Raw genomic sequence first — 18,539 nt, 5'->3', positions numbered from 1 at the left:
CAATAATCTGACTGCTGCCCCTTCTCACCTCATTAAAGGTGATCTGTTCCTGTAAAGTGCTGGTCTCATTCTTTTTCCGAACCTTGTCTTCTCTAACTCCCTTACCTTACACTAACCATAACATACAATGCCACCTTAGAAATTAACCTTGAACACTAGCATACTAAACACCATAAAAATCCTGAAGTGTTAGATTTTATTTAAATGAAGTCTTCTTTATTTGATCACTGAGACCTTTCCTATTATGTATATTAAAGTCTAGTTTTCCAAAGCACCATTTGTGATACAAAGATTTAGTCTGCAGTGCTTCTAAACCATAGCCTCAGAACATCTGACACTCCTCCTGTTTAGAGGAGTCCCCATACCTTGAATCTAGTGGCTCATTACTGGTGGGCTTATTTGTCCAGTAAAGTAAGGCACAGTGATCTCTGTGACTTATGATGCTAAGTCCTAAAGGCCATGCAGCTTCATCCTGGCTCAAACACATGCACTTGAGAAGTTTCCTCTCAGAACTCAAATTCTAGGTTCTAAGAACCCTAAATAGAAATCTTGCATCTATGTACTTTAGTCAACAATCTCGTCTGTCCCCAACCCTGGAGTCATCCCAGGCTACATGTTAGACATATGAGTAAAGATGCCCCTAGATTAGCTCTGTCCAGGAGAACATTCTGTGATGATAGAAATGTCATATATATATACACACTGGCCAAGGGATCATCACTAGCCACATGTGGCTCTTGAACATTTGAAATATGGCAGGTATGACTGAAGAACTAAAGTGTTAATTATATTTAGTTAATGTAAATTTTAATATAAATGGTGGGTACTCTATTGGAAATTGGCAGATAATTCTAGCCCCCAGCCATTTGTATCACCCTCTGCTGCTTCCCAGAGATCATAGGGAAAAGATAAGTCATCTTGCTTTATCTTGTCCAAGTTCATGAGCTACAGATCCTATGAGGACTTTTGTATTACTCCGCAAAGTTTGGAGTAATTTGCCATGCAGCAATAGATAACTAAAATGGAATTCCAACCTCTTAAGTATTAGAGAAAAATTGAGGTCCAAAAATTACGCTTTGTACAACTTTCTGTTATTGGATTCTGGAAAAAGAATATAATACAGAAAAGAGTAAATCCTACCAGCAATGGACGCTTTTAATAATGTTATCAAACTTGGAAACCTGAAAGACTATGATGAGTGACAGTTCTCTTCTACTTAATGGACTCCTGAAATGTGGTATATGAGTGTCCAGAAGAATGACTACCATTCCATTAGTCAAATACAGGTCCTGCTTATTGTATAATATTATCTTCCCTTAAAATGGAAAATTTTGAATTAAAACTACTTCTGTAGAAATTATAACACTAAATAGAAAGTGATACATAGTCACTAAATATTAACAAAAGACATCACAATAATCCTGATACTCCTCTCCCCCTCCTCAAAAAAAATGTTATGATCAGTTTGCCACTTAAGCCTTCACTACAGTTTTGATAACTTATATGGGAGAAATAAAAATAAACCATGTTTTATCTTTAAAAAAATAGGTGAAATATCTTTTTTTCATTTCTGATGTATTCAGTATATAACTTAAAAGTATCAGAGAGTAAATTAGCAACACAAATAAACAACATCCCCATCTCTCAGCAGCCTGACAGCTTTGTTATGGTTTACAGTCCCCAAGGAAAGTCTCAGCACCAAGATATTGATTTGCACCACTGCACTTTTCTGACTAATTATTATCAATGCAGTCCCTCCAGTTAATCAGTTCATTCTCACAGTAAGAGTAGCCTTCAGTTTAAATTCATTATGCTGATAAATGACAACATTACAGCTGCATGACAATTTCTTTAATTAAAAAAAAATTTTTTACAAAGATTAGAGGACTATTGCATGCTTAAGTATATCAAATTGACTGCTAAAGTTTCTGTCTCCCAAGAACTTAACGTTCCACTGATGTATGCATCCAACATTTCTGTCTAAGTTTTAAAAAGTAGGTTCCTCTTTAATAACATTTATCTTGAGGATCATGTCAGTAGGAATGACCCTGTAAAGAAATCTGGTCAGGAAATATGTCAAATTCATTGACCTTTTTTCCTAATGTATGGTTAGGTTATTTCAGAGGTAACGAAAGGAGGTGGGAAAGTGGAGGATGCTATTTAAAATGGGGTCAAAAAAAATTCTCTGATAAAGTGCCTTAAGTATCTGCAAGAAGAGTTCCATGCAGGAGATACAGAAATACAAATACACTGAATTATGTGCTCTTTAGATGTAATATTTTATGCAATGCTCATAACTTCCCCATGAGGTGAAAAGTGAAAGTGTTAATTGCTCTGTTTTGTCTGATGCTTTGCGACCCCATGGACTGTAGTCCACCAGGATCCTCTGTCCAAGGGGTTCTCCAGGTATGAACACTGGAGTGGGTAGCCAGTGCCTTCCCCAGGGGATTTTCCCAACCCAGGGATCGAATCTGGGTCTCCTACATTGCAGGCACATTCTTTACCAACTATGCTACCAGGGAAGCCCCATGAGGTACTTCCTATTAAAATAGGTGAAAAGTGAAAGTTGCTCAGTTGTGTCTGACTCTTTGTGACCCCATGGATTATACAGTCCATGGAATTCTCCAGACCAGAATACTGGAGTGTGTTGCCATTCCCTTCTCCAGGGATTTTCCCAACAAAGGGCTTGAACCCAGGTCTCCGGCATTGCAGGCAGATTCTTTACCAGCTGATCCACCATAGGTAGGTCCTATCAAAAGTAAAATCATTCTCATTTCTGTATGAATAAATTCAAGCTTACAAAACTAGGTAATCTGCAACCTCACTGAGGTTTTACAGTGTATTACAATTTGAAGTAAAAGATGTTTCTTTTTACAGAGCTCTCTGTATTCACTGCAAACTGATGTTTCCTCTGATACTTGAAACAGAGAAAAGGAGACAGAGACAGAGATGAAGATAGATATGGAGAGAGAGGCAAAAACTCAAGTACACTTAAAATTTACTTGATAATTTATTTCCATCTAAACACAGTTTATTTCTAGGTTTAACATAATATATCCAAGATGAGTTAAGTAAACATTATGCAAAGACATGAGTGATTATGATAACTATTGCCATGATTTATGTTACAGACTATTAATTTTTTCCAATGACTTTAAAAATGATGCCTTTCAATTTATTTTGGAATGTTTTTCAGTAGTTTTCTCTAATAGTTTTGAATAAGGGAGTGAATGAAGACATCTGAACATAAAGGAAAGACCTGATTACAAAGCTGAATTTTATGGCCCTGTGTTTTTCCATCAGACAACAGAAATCTAACAGATGTGCACTGAATAAGTGAATGTCTATGCTTTTATATACATGTTGGGCAGTAGTGGCTGAGGCCTTCAAGCAGTATCTATATCATATGGTAAAAAAAAAAAAAAAGTTTTATAATTAAAAACAATAGTCTTTGTACTGTTATTACTGATGAACAAAAAAAAAAGAATCAATAACATTCTTGTTAATGCTTCGGTCAAAACTTTTAAGTACTTTAACATATTCTGCACACTAAGTAAATAAATTGGTAATACATTTTAGAAAGTATTCATAAAAATAATTCAAAAAGAACACATCTGGGCTTTATTAAGACAATTTTAAAATATCTTTAAAAATTCTGTATGCTAAAATTACAGGTTCAGTACTATTATAATTACCATGTACTATTTTGCCATGTATATATTTCCTCATATAATTCTTACAACAGTCTTGTGGAAATGTCTATTATTATTTACAGATGAATGAAGTGAGGAACAGAAAAGTAACTTATTAAAGATTTCCTCAGGAATAAATGACAGAACTTAATGTGAACTCAGGACTGCCTGACTCAAGTAACTGTAAATTATTATTCACAACACAGTGTCCATTTCTCATCAGAGTTGAATTAAATGAGATAAATTTATAGTGTTAGCTATAAATAATAATAAATAAAGTTACCTTATGATTGTCAAAACTAGAATGTACATCAAACTATTTCATTTAAATATGAGTTCTATACTAGTATATTTGAAAGTACCTTGTTAATGTTTATATTTTTTAATAAAAATAAATTTTAATATATATAACCTCTCAACTTATCATATAGTGACTGAATAAAAGAAACTATTCATCAAAATTCCCCTAACATTATATCCTGTGTTTTACAGGTTATTTTTATGAATAGAAACAGAGACTGAAAAATAAGAAAAAAACATAGTTAAGAAATTAAGACTATTTCTAAATATTTGCCATTTATAAATGTATATATTAGGTATATGTTCAGTATCAGTAACAGGTATCTAGTATGTGTGTGTGTGTATATATATACACACACACACATATTTTACTATGGGGCTCTATTAGAATTATCTACTACTGCTTTATTGACTACACCAAAGCTTTTGACTGTGTGAATCATAACAAACTGAGGAAAATTCTTTAAGAGATGGGAATACCAGACCACCTGACCTGCCTCCTGAGAAAACTGTACACAGGTTAAGAAGCAACAGTTAGAATTGGATGTGGAACAAGAGACTGGTTCCAAATCGGGAAAGGAGTACATCAAGGCTGTATAATGTCACCCTGCTTATTTAACTTATATGCAGTGTACATCATGCAAAATGCCAGGCTGGATTAAGCACAAGCTGGAACCAAGATTGCTGGGAAAAATATCAATAAACTGAGATATGCAGATGATACCATCCTTATGGCAGAAAGCAAAGAACTGGAGCCTCTTGATGAAAATGAAAGAGGAGAGTCAAAAAGTTGGCTTAAAACTGAACATTGAGAAAACTAAGATCATGGCATCTGGTCCCATGACTTCATGGTAAATAGATGGGGAAACCATGGAAACAGTGTCAGACTTTATTTTTTGGGCTCCAAAATCACTGCAGATGGTGACTGCAACCATGAAATTAAATGATGCTTGCTCCTTGGAAGAAAAGCTATGACCAACCTAGAGAGCATATTAAAAAGCAGAGACATTGCTTTGTCAACAAAGGTCCATCTAGTCAAAGCTATGTTTTTTCCAGTAGTCATGTATGGATGTGAGAATCGGACTATAAAGGAAGCTGAGCACCAAAGAACCGATGTTTTTGAACTGTGGGGTTGGAGAAGACTCAAGAATCCCTTGGACTGCAAAAAGATCCAACCAGTCAATCCTAAAGGAAATTAGTCCTGAATATTCATTGGAAGGACTGATACTGAAGCTGAAACTCCAATACTTTGGCCACCTGATGTGAAGAACTGACTCACTGGAAAAGACCTGGAAAAGACCCTGATGCTGGGAAAGATTGAAGGCGGCCGAGAAGGGAACAACAGAGGATGAAATGCGGGATTGCATCACCAACTTGATGGACATGAGATTGAACAAGATCCAGGAGTTGGTGATGGACAGGGAAGTCTGGTGTGCTGTAGTCGATGGAGTCACAAAGAGTTGGACATTACTCAGCTGATTTTGGTTAGTAATTTTTATTTCTTTGAAACTGGTCATTTCATGTCATTACTTATTGTATGACAGAGAGAAAAAAATCAAATCTTGGGCAGGGCAATTACTCTTCCCAATAATTAGGATCAAATTTAACCCAAATTAACTCCCAGTTTTGACTCAAAATGATTGATATTTGATGATTTTGAAAGAGCATATGTTTTTGAGAATTTATAGAATTATATTAAGGTGAGCTTATAGGAAGGAATTGACTTAGCAAGGAAAATACATTTTAGAATACAAGACTTAGGAAGACAAATTTTAGGGAAAAAAAAATACTTAACTTATGGCTTAAACGTATTACAGTCTAAGTAGCCACAGATATTGTCAGAGTGGAAGTAAAAGGAGAGCAAATCTTCAGAATATCTAATGGCTTAATCAGGATCTAAACTTTTATGGAAGTGGGTATTTATGTTATGTATCTTTAAAATAAACTACAAATTATGAATTTTTTAATCATTCAAAAGGCAACTATTGTTAGAAGCAGAAAATTGTAGACATAGTTCAAATGTCATTTTACTATCATAGATCTTTTTAAAAATAAGAACATCAGGAATAGACTAAAAATGAGAGATCAAGCAAAAACTTAAGTATCAAAAAGTTACATATGAAACATGTGCCCTCTTTGTGTTCAAAATCAATACTTCATAGAAGACATATAACTGCTTTCTGGGCCATTAATGTTATCAGGGCACAGACTTTAGTGAATATTTAGAGAATAATGATCTTCTCAATGGCAAATTTTATAACCTTCAACTCCTAATTATCTAGGGGAAGTTTAAATTTGACTCCATATATAAATTTATACATTCAGAAATTCTCAAGTTTCATTAGATTGATTGACCTTTGGTCATAACCAGCTATATTTATCAATTACATACAGCTATTAAAAATAAATAATTATGCTCACAATATACTCTTCAAATATTTATTTCTTGGTAAAATGATGGTATTCCTATTCATAATGCCTTTTGAAATTAAAAAAGGAAGTGCTTCAGAAACTAAATGACTTTTTTCATGTATATTTACTTTTATATTTCTGAGCTCTATATTTCTAAAAAAACAAAGTATTGTTTCTGTTACACTTCTATAACTTTAAAAATGGTACAAAGAACTGTAAGGGCTTAATTATTATAATAACTTAACTGGCAAATTGACTATCTATTCCATTTTCAAATAACAGCTACCAAATGGATCTCCTTCAGAAAAAAATAAGACATGCATGCATGCAAAGCATTTGATTACAACACACTATAGTTAAATCACAAATTTAATAGTAATCATGACCTAAATGAGAAGACAACATTGAAAACAGTCTGGACTTTGGAATCAGAGCTGGAACACACAATGCTGTGTTTGATGGTTTTCAAACCTTAGACAAGTGAATTAATTTTCTTGGAACTTAGTTTCCTTCTCTAAAATGAGAATGATAAAAGCCTACCCCATGGAAAAAAGTGGGAGAGTGAGAAGAAATGTTATAAAACACAGTGCCTAATAAATAATGAGCACTTAATAAGTGGTAGAGGAAGTTGCTTAAATTGAATCATTCTGATTGCTATTCCCAGAGTTCTCTATAGGTGAGAAGTGCTTGCTGGGAAAATACCTCCAAAACAGACAGATTGAGGCAAAAGGTAATGTCCATTCTGATGATGAAACCATGAAGGAAAAGTTTGGGAAGAGATTGCTTTGCATGAAATAAGAAAAATAAAAAATAAATAAATAAAATAAAAGAATAGAAATAAGAAAAATCATTTTGTTCCCAAGAAGGAAGGATCAGGAAAACCAGGATTGGTATTACAAAGCTAGAGACTATATAGGGAAACAGGCATTGACAGTGTCTTGGAGTGATGGGGCTTAAAAAGAAAAACTCACAATACTGAGACTGTGAATGTTTATGTTACATTTGGAGTGTTTGGCTTTGCTTAGATCCTTCCTTTACCGTAACAAACCTTTTGCTTAAACAGTGTTTTACCTAGTGGAAATCAAGTAAGAGACACTGGTTAATGTGGTGTGGATAAGTGATTGCATATTTGCAAACAAGCATAAGTGAGCTTTAAAAAAGTCTCTGTGGATTCACAAAGTATTGGAAAGGTTTGATTTCCTAGGATGTGTACCCATAGTTTTAGCCAGTGATAATCAGAGCACGACAAGTAACAGTCCAGAAAATGGAGCCACACTTTCTGACTTAAGAATATTGCCCTCTCCTAAAGATGTCCTTTTCATTATAGGGGACTGGCATGCAAAAGTAGGAAGTAAAGACATATCTGGAGTAACAGGCAAATTTGGCCTTGGAGTACAGAATGAAGCAGGGCAAAGGCTAACAGAGTTTTGCCAAAACACCACATGGGTCATAGTAAACACCCTCTTCAACAACACAAGAGAATACTCTACACATGGACATCACCAGATCATCAACATCAAAATCAGATTGATTATATTCTTTGCAGTCAAAGATGGAGAAGCTCTATACAGTCAGCAAAAACAAGACCAGGAGCTGACTGTGGCTCAGATCATGAACTCCTTATTGCCAAATTCAGACTTAAATTGAAGAAAGTAGGGAAAACCACTAGATTATTCAGTGACCTAGTGATTCATGACCTAAATCAAATCCCTTACCATTATAGAGTGGAAGTGAGAAATTGATTCAAGGGATTAAATCTAATAGACAAAGTGCCTGAAGAAATATGGATGGAGGTTCACTACGTTGTACAGGAGGCAGGGATCAAGACCACCCCCAAGAAAAGAAATGCAAAAAGGCAAAATGGTTCTCTGAGGAGATTTTACAAATAACTGTGAAAAGAAGAGAAGCTCAAGGCAAAGGAGAAAAGGAAAGATATACCCATCAGAATACAGAGTTCCAAAGAATAGCAAGGAGAGATAAGAAAGGGTTCCTAAGGGATCAGTGCAAAGAAATAGAGGAAAACAACAGAATGGGAAAAACTAGATATCTCCTCAAGAAAATTAGATATACCAAGGTAATATTTCATGCAAAGATGAGAACAATAAAGGACAGAAATGGTAAGGACCTAACCAAAGCAGAAGATATTAAGAGGTGGCAAAAATATACAGAAGACCTATACAAAAAAGATCTTCACGACCCAGATAATCACGATGGTGTAGTCATTCACCTAGAGCCAGACATCTTGGAATGCAAAGTCAAGTGGGCCTTAGGAAACACCACTATGAACAAAGCTAGTGGAGGTGATGGAATTTCTGTTGAACTATTTCAAATCCTAAAAGATGATGCTGTTAAAGGGTTGTGCTCAATATGCCAGCAAATTTGGAAAATTCAGCAGTGGTCAAAGGACAGGAAAAGGTCAGTTTTCATTCTAATCCCAAAGAAAAGCCATGCCAAAGAATGCTCAAACTACCACACAATTGCACTCATCTCACACGCTAGTAAAGTAATGCTTAAAATCCTCCAAGCCAGGCTTCAAAAGTACATGAATGATGAAATTCCAGATGGTCAAGCTGGATTTAGAAAAGGCAGAGCAACCAGAGATCAAACTGCCAACATCCTCTGGATCATAGAAAAAGCAAGAGAGTTCCAGAAAGACATCTACCTTCTGCTTTATTGACTATGCCAAAACCTTTCAATGTGTGAATCACAACAAAGTGAGGAAAATTCTTCAAGAGATGGGAATACCAGACCACCTAACCTGCCTCCTGAAAAACTGTATGCAGGTCAGGAATCAACAGCTAGAACTGGACATGGAACAGACTGGCTCCAAATCCAGAAAGGAGTACATCAAGACTATATAATATCACCCTGCTTATTTAACTTATATGCAGTGTTCAGGTCCTTTCAGTTCAGTCTCTCACTCATGTCTGACTCTATGTGATCCCATGAATTGCCGCATGCCAGGCCTCCCGGTCCATCACGAACTCCCAGAGTTCACTCAAACCCATGTCCACTGAGTTGGTGATGCCATCCAACCATCTCACCCTCTGTTGTCCCCTTCTTCTCCTGCCCTCAATCTTGCCCAGCATCAGGGTCTTTTCCAATGAGTCAGCTCTTCGCATCAGGTGGCCAAAGTATTGGAGTTTCAGCTTCAACAACAGTCCTTCCAATGAACAGCCAGGACTGATCTCCTTTAGGATGGACTGACTGGGTCTCCTTTCAGTCCAAGGGACTCTCAAGAGTCTTCTCCAACACCACAGTTCAAAAGCATCAATTCTTCGGCACTCAGTTTTCTTTATAGTCCAACTCTCACATCCATATGTGACCATTGGAAAAACAAGGGCCTTGACTAAACGGACCTTTGTTGACAAAGTAATGTCTCTGCTTTTTAATACGTTGTTTAGGTTGGTCATAACTTTCCTTCCAAGGAGTAAGCGTCTTTTAATTTCATGGCTGCAATTACCATCTGCACCAATTATGGAGCCCCAAAAAATAAAGTCAGCCACTGTTTCTACTGTTTCCCTATCTATTTCCCATCAAGTGATGGGACCAGATGCCATGATCTTATTTTTCTGAATGCTGAGCTTTAAGCCAACTTTTTCACTCTCCTTTTTCACTTTCCTCAAGAGGCTCTTTAGTTCTTCTTCACTTCCTGTTGTAAGGGTGGTGTCATCTCCATATCTGAGGTTATTGATGTTTCTCCCAGCAATCTTGATTCCAGCTTGTGCTTCATCCAGCCCAGTGTTTCTCATGATGTACTCTGCATATAAGTTAAATAAGCAGAGTGATAATATACAGCCTTGACATTCTCCTTTTCCTATTTGGAAACAGTCTGCTGTTCCATGTCGAGTTCTAACTGTTGCTCCCTGAACTGCATACAGGTTTCTCAAGAGGCAGCTCAGGTGGACTGGTATTCCTATCTCTTTCAGAATTTTCAACAGTTTATTGTGATCCACACAGTCAAAGGCTTTGGCATAGTCAATAAAGCAGAAATAGATGTTTCTCTGGAACTCTCTTGCTTTTTCAATGATCCATTGGATGTTGGGCTGGATGAAGCACAATCTGGAATCAAGATTGCCAGGAGAAATAAAAATAATGTCGGATATGCAGATGACACCACCCTTATGGTAGAAAGTAAAGAAGAACTAAATAGCCTCTTGATGAACATGAAAGAGGAGAGTGAAAAAGTTGGCTTAAAACTCAAAAATCAGAAAACTAAGATCATGGCATCTGGTCCTATCACTTGATTGCAAAAAGATAGGGAAACAGTGGAAACAGTGTCACACTTTATTTTGGGGGCTCCAAAATCACTACAGATGGCGATTGAAGCCATGAAATTAAAAGACGCTTACTCCTTGGAAGGAAAGTTATGACCAGCCTAGATAACATATTAAAAAGCAAAGACACTACTTTGCCAACAAAGGTCCGTTTAGTCAAGGCTATGGTTTTTCCGGTGGTCATGTATGGATGTGAGAGTTGGACCATAAAGAAAGCTGAGCGCCGAAGAACTGATGCTTTTGAACTGTGATGTTGGAGAAGACTCTTGAGAGTCCCTTGGACTGCACAGAGATCCAACCAGTCCTTCCTAAAGAAGATCAGTCCTGGGTGTTCATTGCAAGGACTAATGTTGAGGCTGAAACTCCAAAACTTTGGCCACCTCATGCAAAGAGCTGACTCATTGGAAAAGACCCTGATGCTGGGAAAGATTGAGGGCAGGAGGAGAAGGGAACAACAGAGGATCAGATGTTTGGATGGCATCATCAACTTGATGGACGTGGGTCTGAGTTGACTCCGGGAGTTGGTGATGGACCCGGAGGCCTGGCGTGCTGTGGTTGATGGGGTCACAATGACTGGACATGGACAATGTCCACAATGAATCGACACGACTGAGCAACTGAACTGAATCCCTATTTTAACTTCAAACAGCTTCAAACAATATTTTAAAGATTTTTATATTTAATGTAATGCATAACCTATTTTTCTTTTATGAGAGAAATTACAAACAGTACCCTTAATTATACTCCTGCAAATAGGGCATTTCCTTAGAGAAGGGGCACATTTCCAGCATACTATCAGATGACTGAAAGTAATAAATACAATAGAGACTTCTTTGCCCATACACACTTTACATGTTCTTCTTGCAGGCTTCCCAGTGACAGACCTGAAACATCTGTTGGATTATACTTCATATTCTTTTCCACAAACAAGTTCTTATATAATGTAGGATCAATTTCTTTAAGACAGTTTTGAAGATGTTGGAGGCATATCTTCAAAATGGTATCAATCAGTTCTCTTGCTTGTAAAGGTATCTGTGTTTTTTGCTTACTAATACCATGTTCCTGTTTATTAATTACATTGGCCTTTAAAAGATTATCCAGGATAGGAAGCACACACATCAACTGTTGAAAAAGAGCCATTCTATTTCTCCAAAGTAACAGCAAATCATGCAGAAGCATGCTGGCTGCGACAGACTGCACAGAAGCATGGCCAAGAGGAGCTACCCCTCGCCCAAGGTCAGGGGTAGTGACCAAGAGTGCCAGGCTGCATCGGCACAGGAGTACCTGAGGAGCTACCCCACATCCGAGGTCAGGGGTGGCGGCTGAGAGGAGCAATCCCACGTCCAAGGAGTGGTGGCTGCAAGGGTGCAGGAGGGACAGAGAGGAGCTACTCCACATTCAAGGTCAGGAGGGGTGGCTGTGAGGAGATATCCCTCATCCAAGGTAAGGAGCAGACGGCTGAGCTTTGCTGGAGCAAACATGGAGAGATACCCCACGTAAAAGGTAAGAGAAACCCAAGTAGATGGTACGTATTGCAAAAGGGCATCAGAGGGCAGACACACTGAAACCATAATCACAGAAAACTAGCCAATCTGATCACATGGATCATAGCCTTGTCTAACTCAACGAAACGAAGCCATGCTGTGTGGGGCCACCCAAGACGGGAGGGTCATGGTGGAGAAGTCTGACAGAATGTGGTCCACTGCAGAAAAGAATGGCAAACCACTTCAGTTTTCTTGCCTTAAAAACCCCATGAACAGTATGAAAAGGCAAAATGATAGGATACTGAAAGGGGATCTCCCTGGGTCGGTAGGTGCCCAATATGCTACCAGAGATCAGTGGAGAAATAACTCCAGAAAGAATGAAGGGATGGAGCCAAGGCAAAACAATACCCAGTTGTGGATGTGACTGGTGATAGAGGCAAGGTCCGATGTTGTAAAGAGCAATATTGCATAGGAACCTGGAATGTCAGGTCCATGAATCAAGGAAAATTGGAAATGGTCAAACAGGAGACGGCAAGAGTGAACATTGATATTCTAGGAATCAGAAAACTAAAATGGACTGGAATGGGTGAATTTAACTCAGATGACCATTATATCTACTACTGTGGGCAGGAATCCCTTAGAAGAAATGGAATAGCCATGATGGTCAACAAAAAAGTCCAAAATACAGTACTCGGATGCAATCTCAAAAATGACAAAATGATCTCTGTTTGTTTCCAAGGAAAATCATTCAATATCATGGTAATCCAAGCGTATGTCCCAACCAGTAATGCTGAAGAAGCTGAAGTTGAACAGTTCTATGAAGACCTACAAGACCTTTTAGAACTAAAGCCCAAAAAGATGTCCTTTTTATTATAGGGACTAGAATGCAAAAGTAGGAAGTCAAGAAACACCTGGAGTAACAGGCAAATTTAGCCATGGAATACGGAATGAAGCAGGGCAGAGGCTAATAGAGTTTTGCCAAGACAACGCATTGGTCATAGCGAACACCTTCTTCCAACAACACAAGAGAAGACTCTACACATGGACATCACCAGATAGTCAACACCGAAATCAGGTTGATTATATTCTTTGCAGCCAAAGATGGAGAAGCTCTATACAGTCACAAAAACAAGACCGGGAACTGACTATGGCTCTGATCATGAACTCCTTATTGCCAAATTCAGACTTAAATTGAAGAAAGTAGGGAAAACCACTAGACCATTCAGGTATGACACAAATCAAATCCCTAATGATTACACAGTGGAAGTGAGAAATAGATTTAAGGGACTAGATCTGATAGACAGAGTGCCTGATGAACTATGGATGGAGGTTTGTGACATTGTAAGGAGACAGGGATCAAGACCATCCCCATTGAAAAGAAATGCAAAGAAGCAAACTGGCTGTCTGGGGAGGCCTTACAAATAGCTGTGAAAAGAAGAGAAGTGAAAGCAAAGGAGAAAAGGAAAGATACACTCATTTGAATGCAGAGTTCCAAAGAATAGCAAGGAGAGATAAGAAAGCCTTCCTCAGCGATTAATGCAGAGAAATACAGGAAAAAAACAGAATGGTAAAGACTCGAGATATCTTCAAGAAAATGAGAGATACCAAGGGAATATTTCATGCAAAGATGGGCTCAATAAAGGACAGAAATGGTATGGACCTAACAGAAGCAGAAAATATTAAGAAGAGGTGGCAAGAATACACAGAAGAACCGTACAAAAAAGAGCTTCACAACCAAGATAATCACGATGGTGTGATCACTCAGCTAGAGCCAGACATCTTGGAAGTGAAGTCGAGTGGGCCTTAGAAATCATCACTACAAACAAAGCTAGTGGAGGTGATGGATTTCCAATTGAGCTATTTCAAATCCTGAAAGATGATGCTGTGAAAGTGCTGCACTCAATATTCCAGTAAATTTGAAAAACTCAGCAGTGGCCACAGGACTGGAAAAGGTCAGTTTTCATTCCAATCCCAAAGAAAGGCAATGCCAAAGAATATTCAAACTACTGCACAATTGTACTCATCTCACATGCTAGTAAAGTAATGCTCAAAATTCTGAAAGCCAGTCTTCAGTAGTACGTGAATCCTGAACTTCCAGATGTTCAAGCTGGTTTTAGCAAAGGCAGAGGAACCAGAGATCAAATTGACAACATCTGCTGGATCATTGAAAAAGCAAGTGAGTTCCAGAAAAACATCTATTTCTGCTGTATTGACTATGCCAAAGGCTTTGACTGTGTGGACCACAATAAACTGTGGAAAATTCTGAAAGAGATGGGAACACCAGACCACCTGACCTGCCTCTGGAGAAACCTATATGCAGGTCAGAAAGCAACAGTTAGAACTGAACATGGAACAACAGACTGGTTCCAAATAGGAAAAGGAGTACATCAAGGCTGTATATTGTCACCCTACTTATTTAAATTGTATGCAGAGTACATCATGAGAAACGCTGGCCTGGATGAAGCACGGCTGGAATCAAGATTGCCAGGAGAAATATCAATAACCTCAGATATGCAGATGACACCACCCTTATGGCAGAAAGTGAAGAGGAATTAAAGAGCCTCTTGATGAAAGCAAAAGAAGAGAGTGAAAAAGTTGGCTTAAATCTCAACATTCAGAAAACTAAGATCATGGCATCTGGTCCCATTGCTTCATGGCAGATAAATGGGGAAACAGTGGAAACAGTGTCAGACTTTATTATTTTGGGCTCCAGAATCACTGCAGATGTTGATTGCAGCCATAAAATTAAGAGACGCTTACTCCTTGGAAGGAAAGTTATGACCAACCTAGATAGCATATTCAAAAACAGAGATATTACTTTGCCAACAAAGGTCGGTCTAGTCAAGGCTATGGTTTTTCCAGTAGTTATGTATGGAAGTGAGAGGTGGACTCTGAAGAAAGCTGAGAACTGAAGAATTGATGCTTTTGAACTGTGGTGTTGGAGAAGACTCTTGAGAGTCCTTTGGACTGCAAGGAGATCCAACCAGTCCATCCTAAAAGAGATCAGTTCTGTGTGTTCATTGGAAGGACTAATGCTGAAGCTGAAACTCCAATACTTTGGCCACCTCATGTGAAGAGTTGACTCATTCAAAAAGACGCTGATGCTCAGAGGGATTGGGGGCAGGAGGAGAAGGGGACGGCAGAGGATGAGATGGCTGGATGTCATCAGTAACTTAATGGACATGAGTTTGAGTGAACTCCGGGAGTTGGTGATGGACAGGGAGCCCTCGCGTGCTGTGATTCATGGGGTCGCAAAGAGTCGGACACAACTGAGTGACTGAACTGAACTGAACTGAATGGCAAATCATCTGATGCTATTTCTTCGGTTTGTCTTTAATTCTCTTCCTCTTTTTCTTCTTCTCTTTTTTCATCTTCAGCAATAAGAAGTCCTGATACAATATAATTAACTGTTTTTAACTTCATCCGGTTTTTAGGATCCTACTCTGAACTCTAAAACTGGTCCGCTTTACCAGTCTTCTACTAAAGCCCATTTCCAAGGCAGGTTTAACCACAGGTATATTCATCATGACTACATCATCTGAAGAACTTTCTCCTGGTCCAAAATGAACAATTGGTGGATGAGCATTTTCAACTCCAGGAGTATTTGAAGTTGACAATAGCTGTTCAGAAGATGAAGTTATCTAACTTGAATCTCATCGCTGCTCTTTCAAGCATATCAAAAACTCATACCTTGGAAAACACTTGGAGTGTTCTACCCATGGGTTATCTCCAGATTTCCAACATCTTAAGCCACCATCACAACAAAAGTACTTGACATCATCATTACGACTTACATGATAGAAACCAGCACTTGCAAGGCTGAACTGGTACAGTCAATGGCCAGCACGTAAATGTTCTCAGTCACGCTGCATGTGTCTGCATGCTCAAATTTTAAATGCTGAACCTCTGCATTTCCAGAGAATTTCCAAAAATGGACAGTTGGGGAAAAGTCTCCAGTGCTCTAGCATAACATCATCCTTTGGTTTCCAGTTATTTAGCATCTCACCACAAAACAGGTAGGCAAAACAGGCTACCCTATCTCCAGGTCCTATGTAATAAAAGCCTGCTGCTGCTGCTGCTAAGTCACTTCAGTCGTGTCTGACTTTGTGCGACCCCGTAGATGGCAGCCCATCAGGCTCCCCCGTCCCTGGGATTCTCTAGGCAAGAACACTAGAGTGGGTTGCCATTTCCTTCTCCAATACGTAATAAAAGCCAGCTGTTACTAATTCTGATGGTGACAGAAAGGTTAATGGCCACATGTGGTAAGTAAGAAATCTCGCTTCTTCAGTAGTCATGGCATAACTGTAGGAGTTACTCCTCAATGGGTAAAAGTCTTCAACTGCTCTAGAAGTAATAGGGTTTGGTGAAAGGTTGGAAGAAGAACCACTGAATGAGCTACTATGTTCCAAAGTGGATGATAATGAATGAATAAAACTGTTTCTCATTGGAGAAGAAGCATTTTTAGAAGTGGATTGCAGATTAGTAACAGAAACTCTGAATAAAGCTACAGCTAGGATACAGTTGTTTATGCTTCTCAATAGGATTTTCTCCTTATTTCCAGTTATCCAGCATCAGGCTACAACAGAAGCATTTGACCTTGTTATTCACACCAGTGTAATAAAAAACCAGCATGAGCAAGACTCCTTCCTGAGACAGGAACACCGGTGGGAAAAGCTGAATATGTATACTGAATATGCAGCTGAATATCAAGACACGGTAGAGTTCATATGAAAAGTCATATGTCATTTCTTATTTGTTGCCAATTGTCCAATTTGACAAGATTGTGCTATCTTCCATCACACTCTAAATTTTTCGATACAAGGGATCTGGGACAAATCTTTGGGAGGTAGTTTTGTACATGAGTGATTTTACTTTTGACAGCTAAAATCCTTTACATGAACTTTTTCTTCTGCCCATAGGATTTTGACATGAATAATATCACTCATGCCCATAGAGTTTTGACATGAATAATATCACTCATGATACAGTGGGCTTCCCTGGTGGCTCAAACAGTAAAGAATCTGCAGTAATGTGGGAGACCCGAGTTTGATCCCTGGGTCGGGAAATCCCCCTGGAGAAAGGAATGGTGACTCACTCCAGCATTATTCTTGGAGAATTCCATGGACCGAAGAGCCTGGTGAGCTACAGTCCACAGGGTCACAAAGAGTTGGACACAACTGAGCGACTAACACACACACATATGCTATAGTAATGCTTAAGCAAGATGATCCTGGAATCTATAGTATTAGCTCTTACTGATATTTTTAGTTTATAGTTAGATAATTACACAGAGATGTGAACATATGTCAATCAACATTTTAATTGTAAACGTCAGTTTAGTTATCAAGAGACAACTCTATTATGTAATATCTTTAAATAGGTCAGAATTATATAAATTTCATATTTTTCCAAAATAAATGATCCAAATCTCCACAAAGGTAACATATATCAATTGAGAATTTTTAATCTTTATTACAAAAGCAATGCTAAAGTCTGAAACATGTAAAATTATAGTATGGAAGATACACTTAAACTAATTGTTAACTCCTTTAGTGTTATATTCATGTTAATCAATATATCATTTTATTTGGGTTTTTTTCCCGTTGATTTTTAAAGAGACCTAATGATCACAGTTTTTAATGTATTCTAAATGCCTGTAAATGAAAATTCGTATAGAGAATTAAATTCAGCTTCTGATTTCACCAGGACTTCCCCGGTGGCTCAGACAGTAAAGCGTCTGTCTACTTTATGAGGCAGACCTGGGTTCAATCCCTGGGTTGGGAATATCTCCTGGAGAAGGAAATGACAACCCACTCCAGTATTCTTGCCTGGGAAATCCCATGGATGGAGAAGCCCATGGTGTCGCAGAGTCGGACATGACTGAGCGACTTCACTTTCACTTCTAATTTCAAAGACATTTTCCCAAATAAGAAAATCTGTTCCAAAATCTAATGCAAATTACATTTCTAAATTCCACATTTTTCTAAGACATTCTGCTTTTATCAAAAAGCAGATTTTGTACAATAAATTGTACACTGTGTAATTTTTCTAGTCATTCCCTTTAAGAAGTTAGAAAAATGAACAATCAATTCACATGATCTTTACACATTTGCTCAGTAGAATATACAGTATAGACAATCACTAGTTCAGTGGGAGTTCTTTGATTGCAGAGGACTTAACTGTTTAAGTAACCACATTGAGTAAGATACATTGCAGATTTCACTTCTGGAAATATTACATGAATCATTTGATATCACATGAATCAAACTAATTCTAGCAAAGCAAGCAGTCCAAAGTTCAAATTAGAAAGTTAAAATCTGCTCTTTAAGGATAGAATTACCTATATCCCTTGCAAATTCTCTTTAGCTTAAAGA

The 18,539-nt window shown here is 38.0% G+C and overlaps 1 protein-coding gene and 1 pseudogene across 3 annotated transcripts in view; both read right to left on the bottom strand.

Annotated features, from left to right (window-relative positions):
• NEGR1 (neuronal growth regulator 1) overlaps positions 1 to 18,539 on the bottom strand; it is a 1,035,936-nt gene that overhangs the window by 967,243 nt on the left and 50,154 nt on the right. The gene's annotated exons all lie outside the window — the stretch shown is intronic.
• On the bottom strand, positions 11,189 to 17,154 carry LOC113889735 (annotated as a pseudogene).

Source organism: Bos indicus x Bos taurus, chromosome 3 (genome assembly GCF_003369695.1).
Source record: "Bos indicus x Bos taurus breed Angus x Brahman F1 hybrid chromosome 3, Bos_hybrid_MaternalHap_v2.0, whole genome shotgun sequence".
In the NCBI taxonomy this organism is placed as follows: Eukaryota; Metazoa; Chordata; class Mammalia; order Artiodactyla; family Bovidae; genus Bos; species Bos indicus x Bos taurus.
The sequence above is the reverse complement of the archived record's forward strand: the minus strand, read 5'-3'. Positions and strand labels throughout refer to the sequence as shown.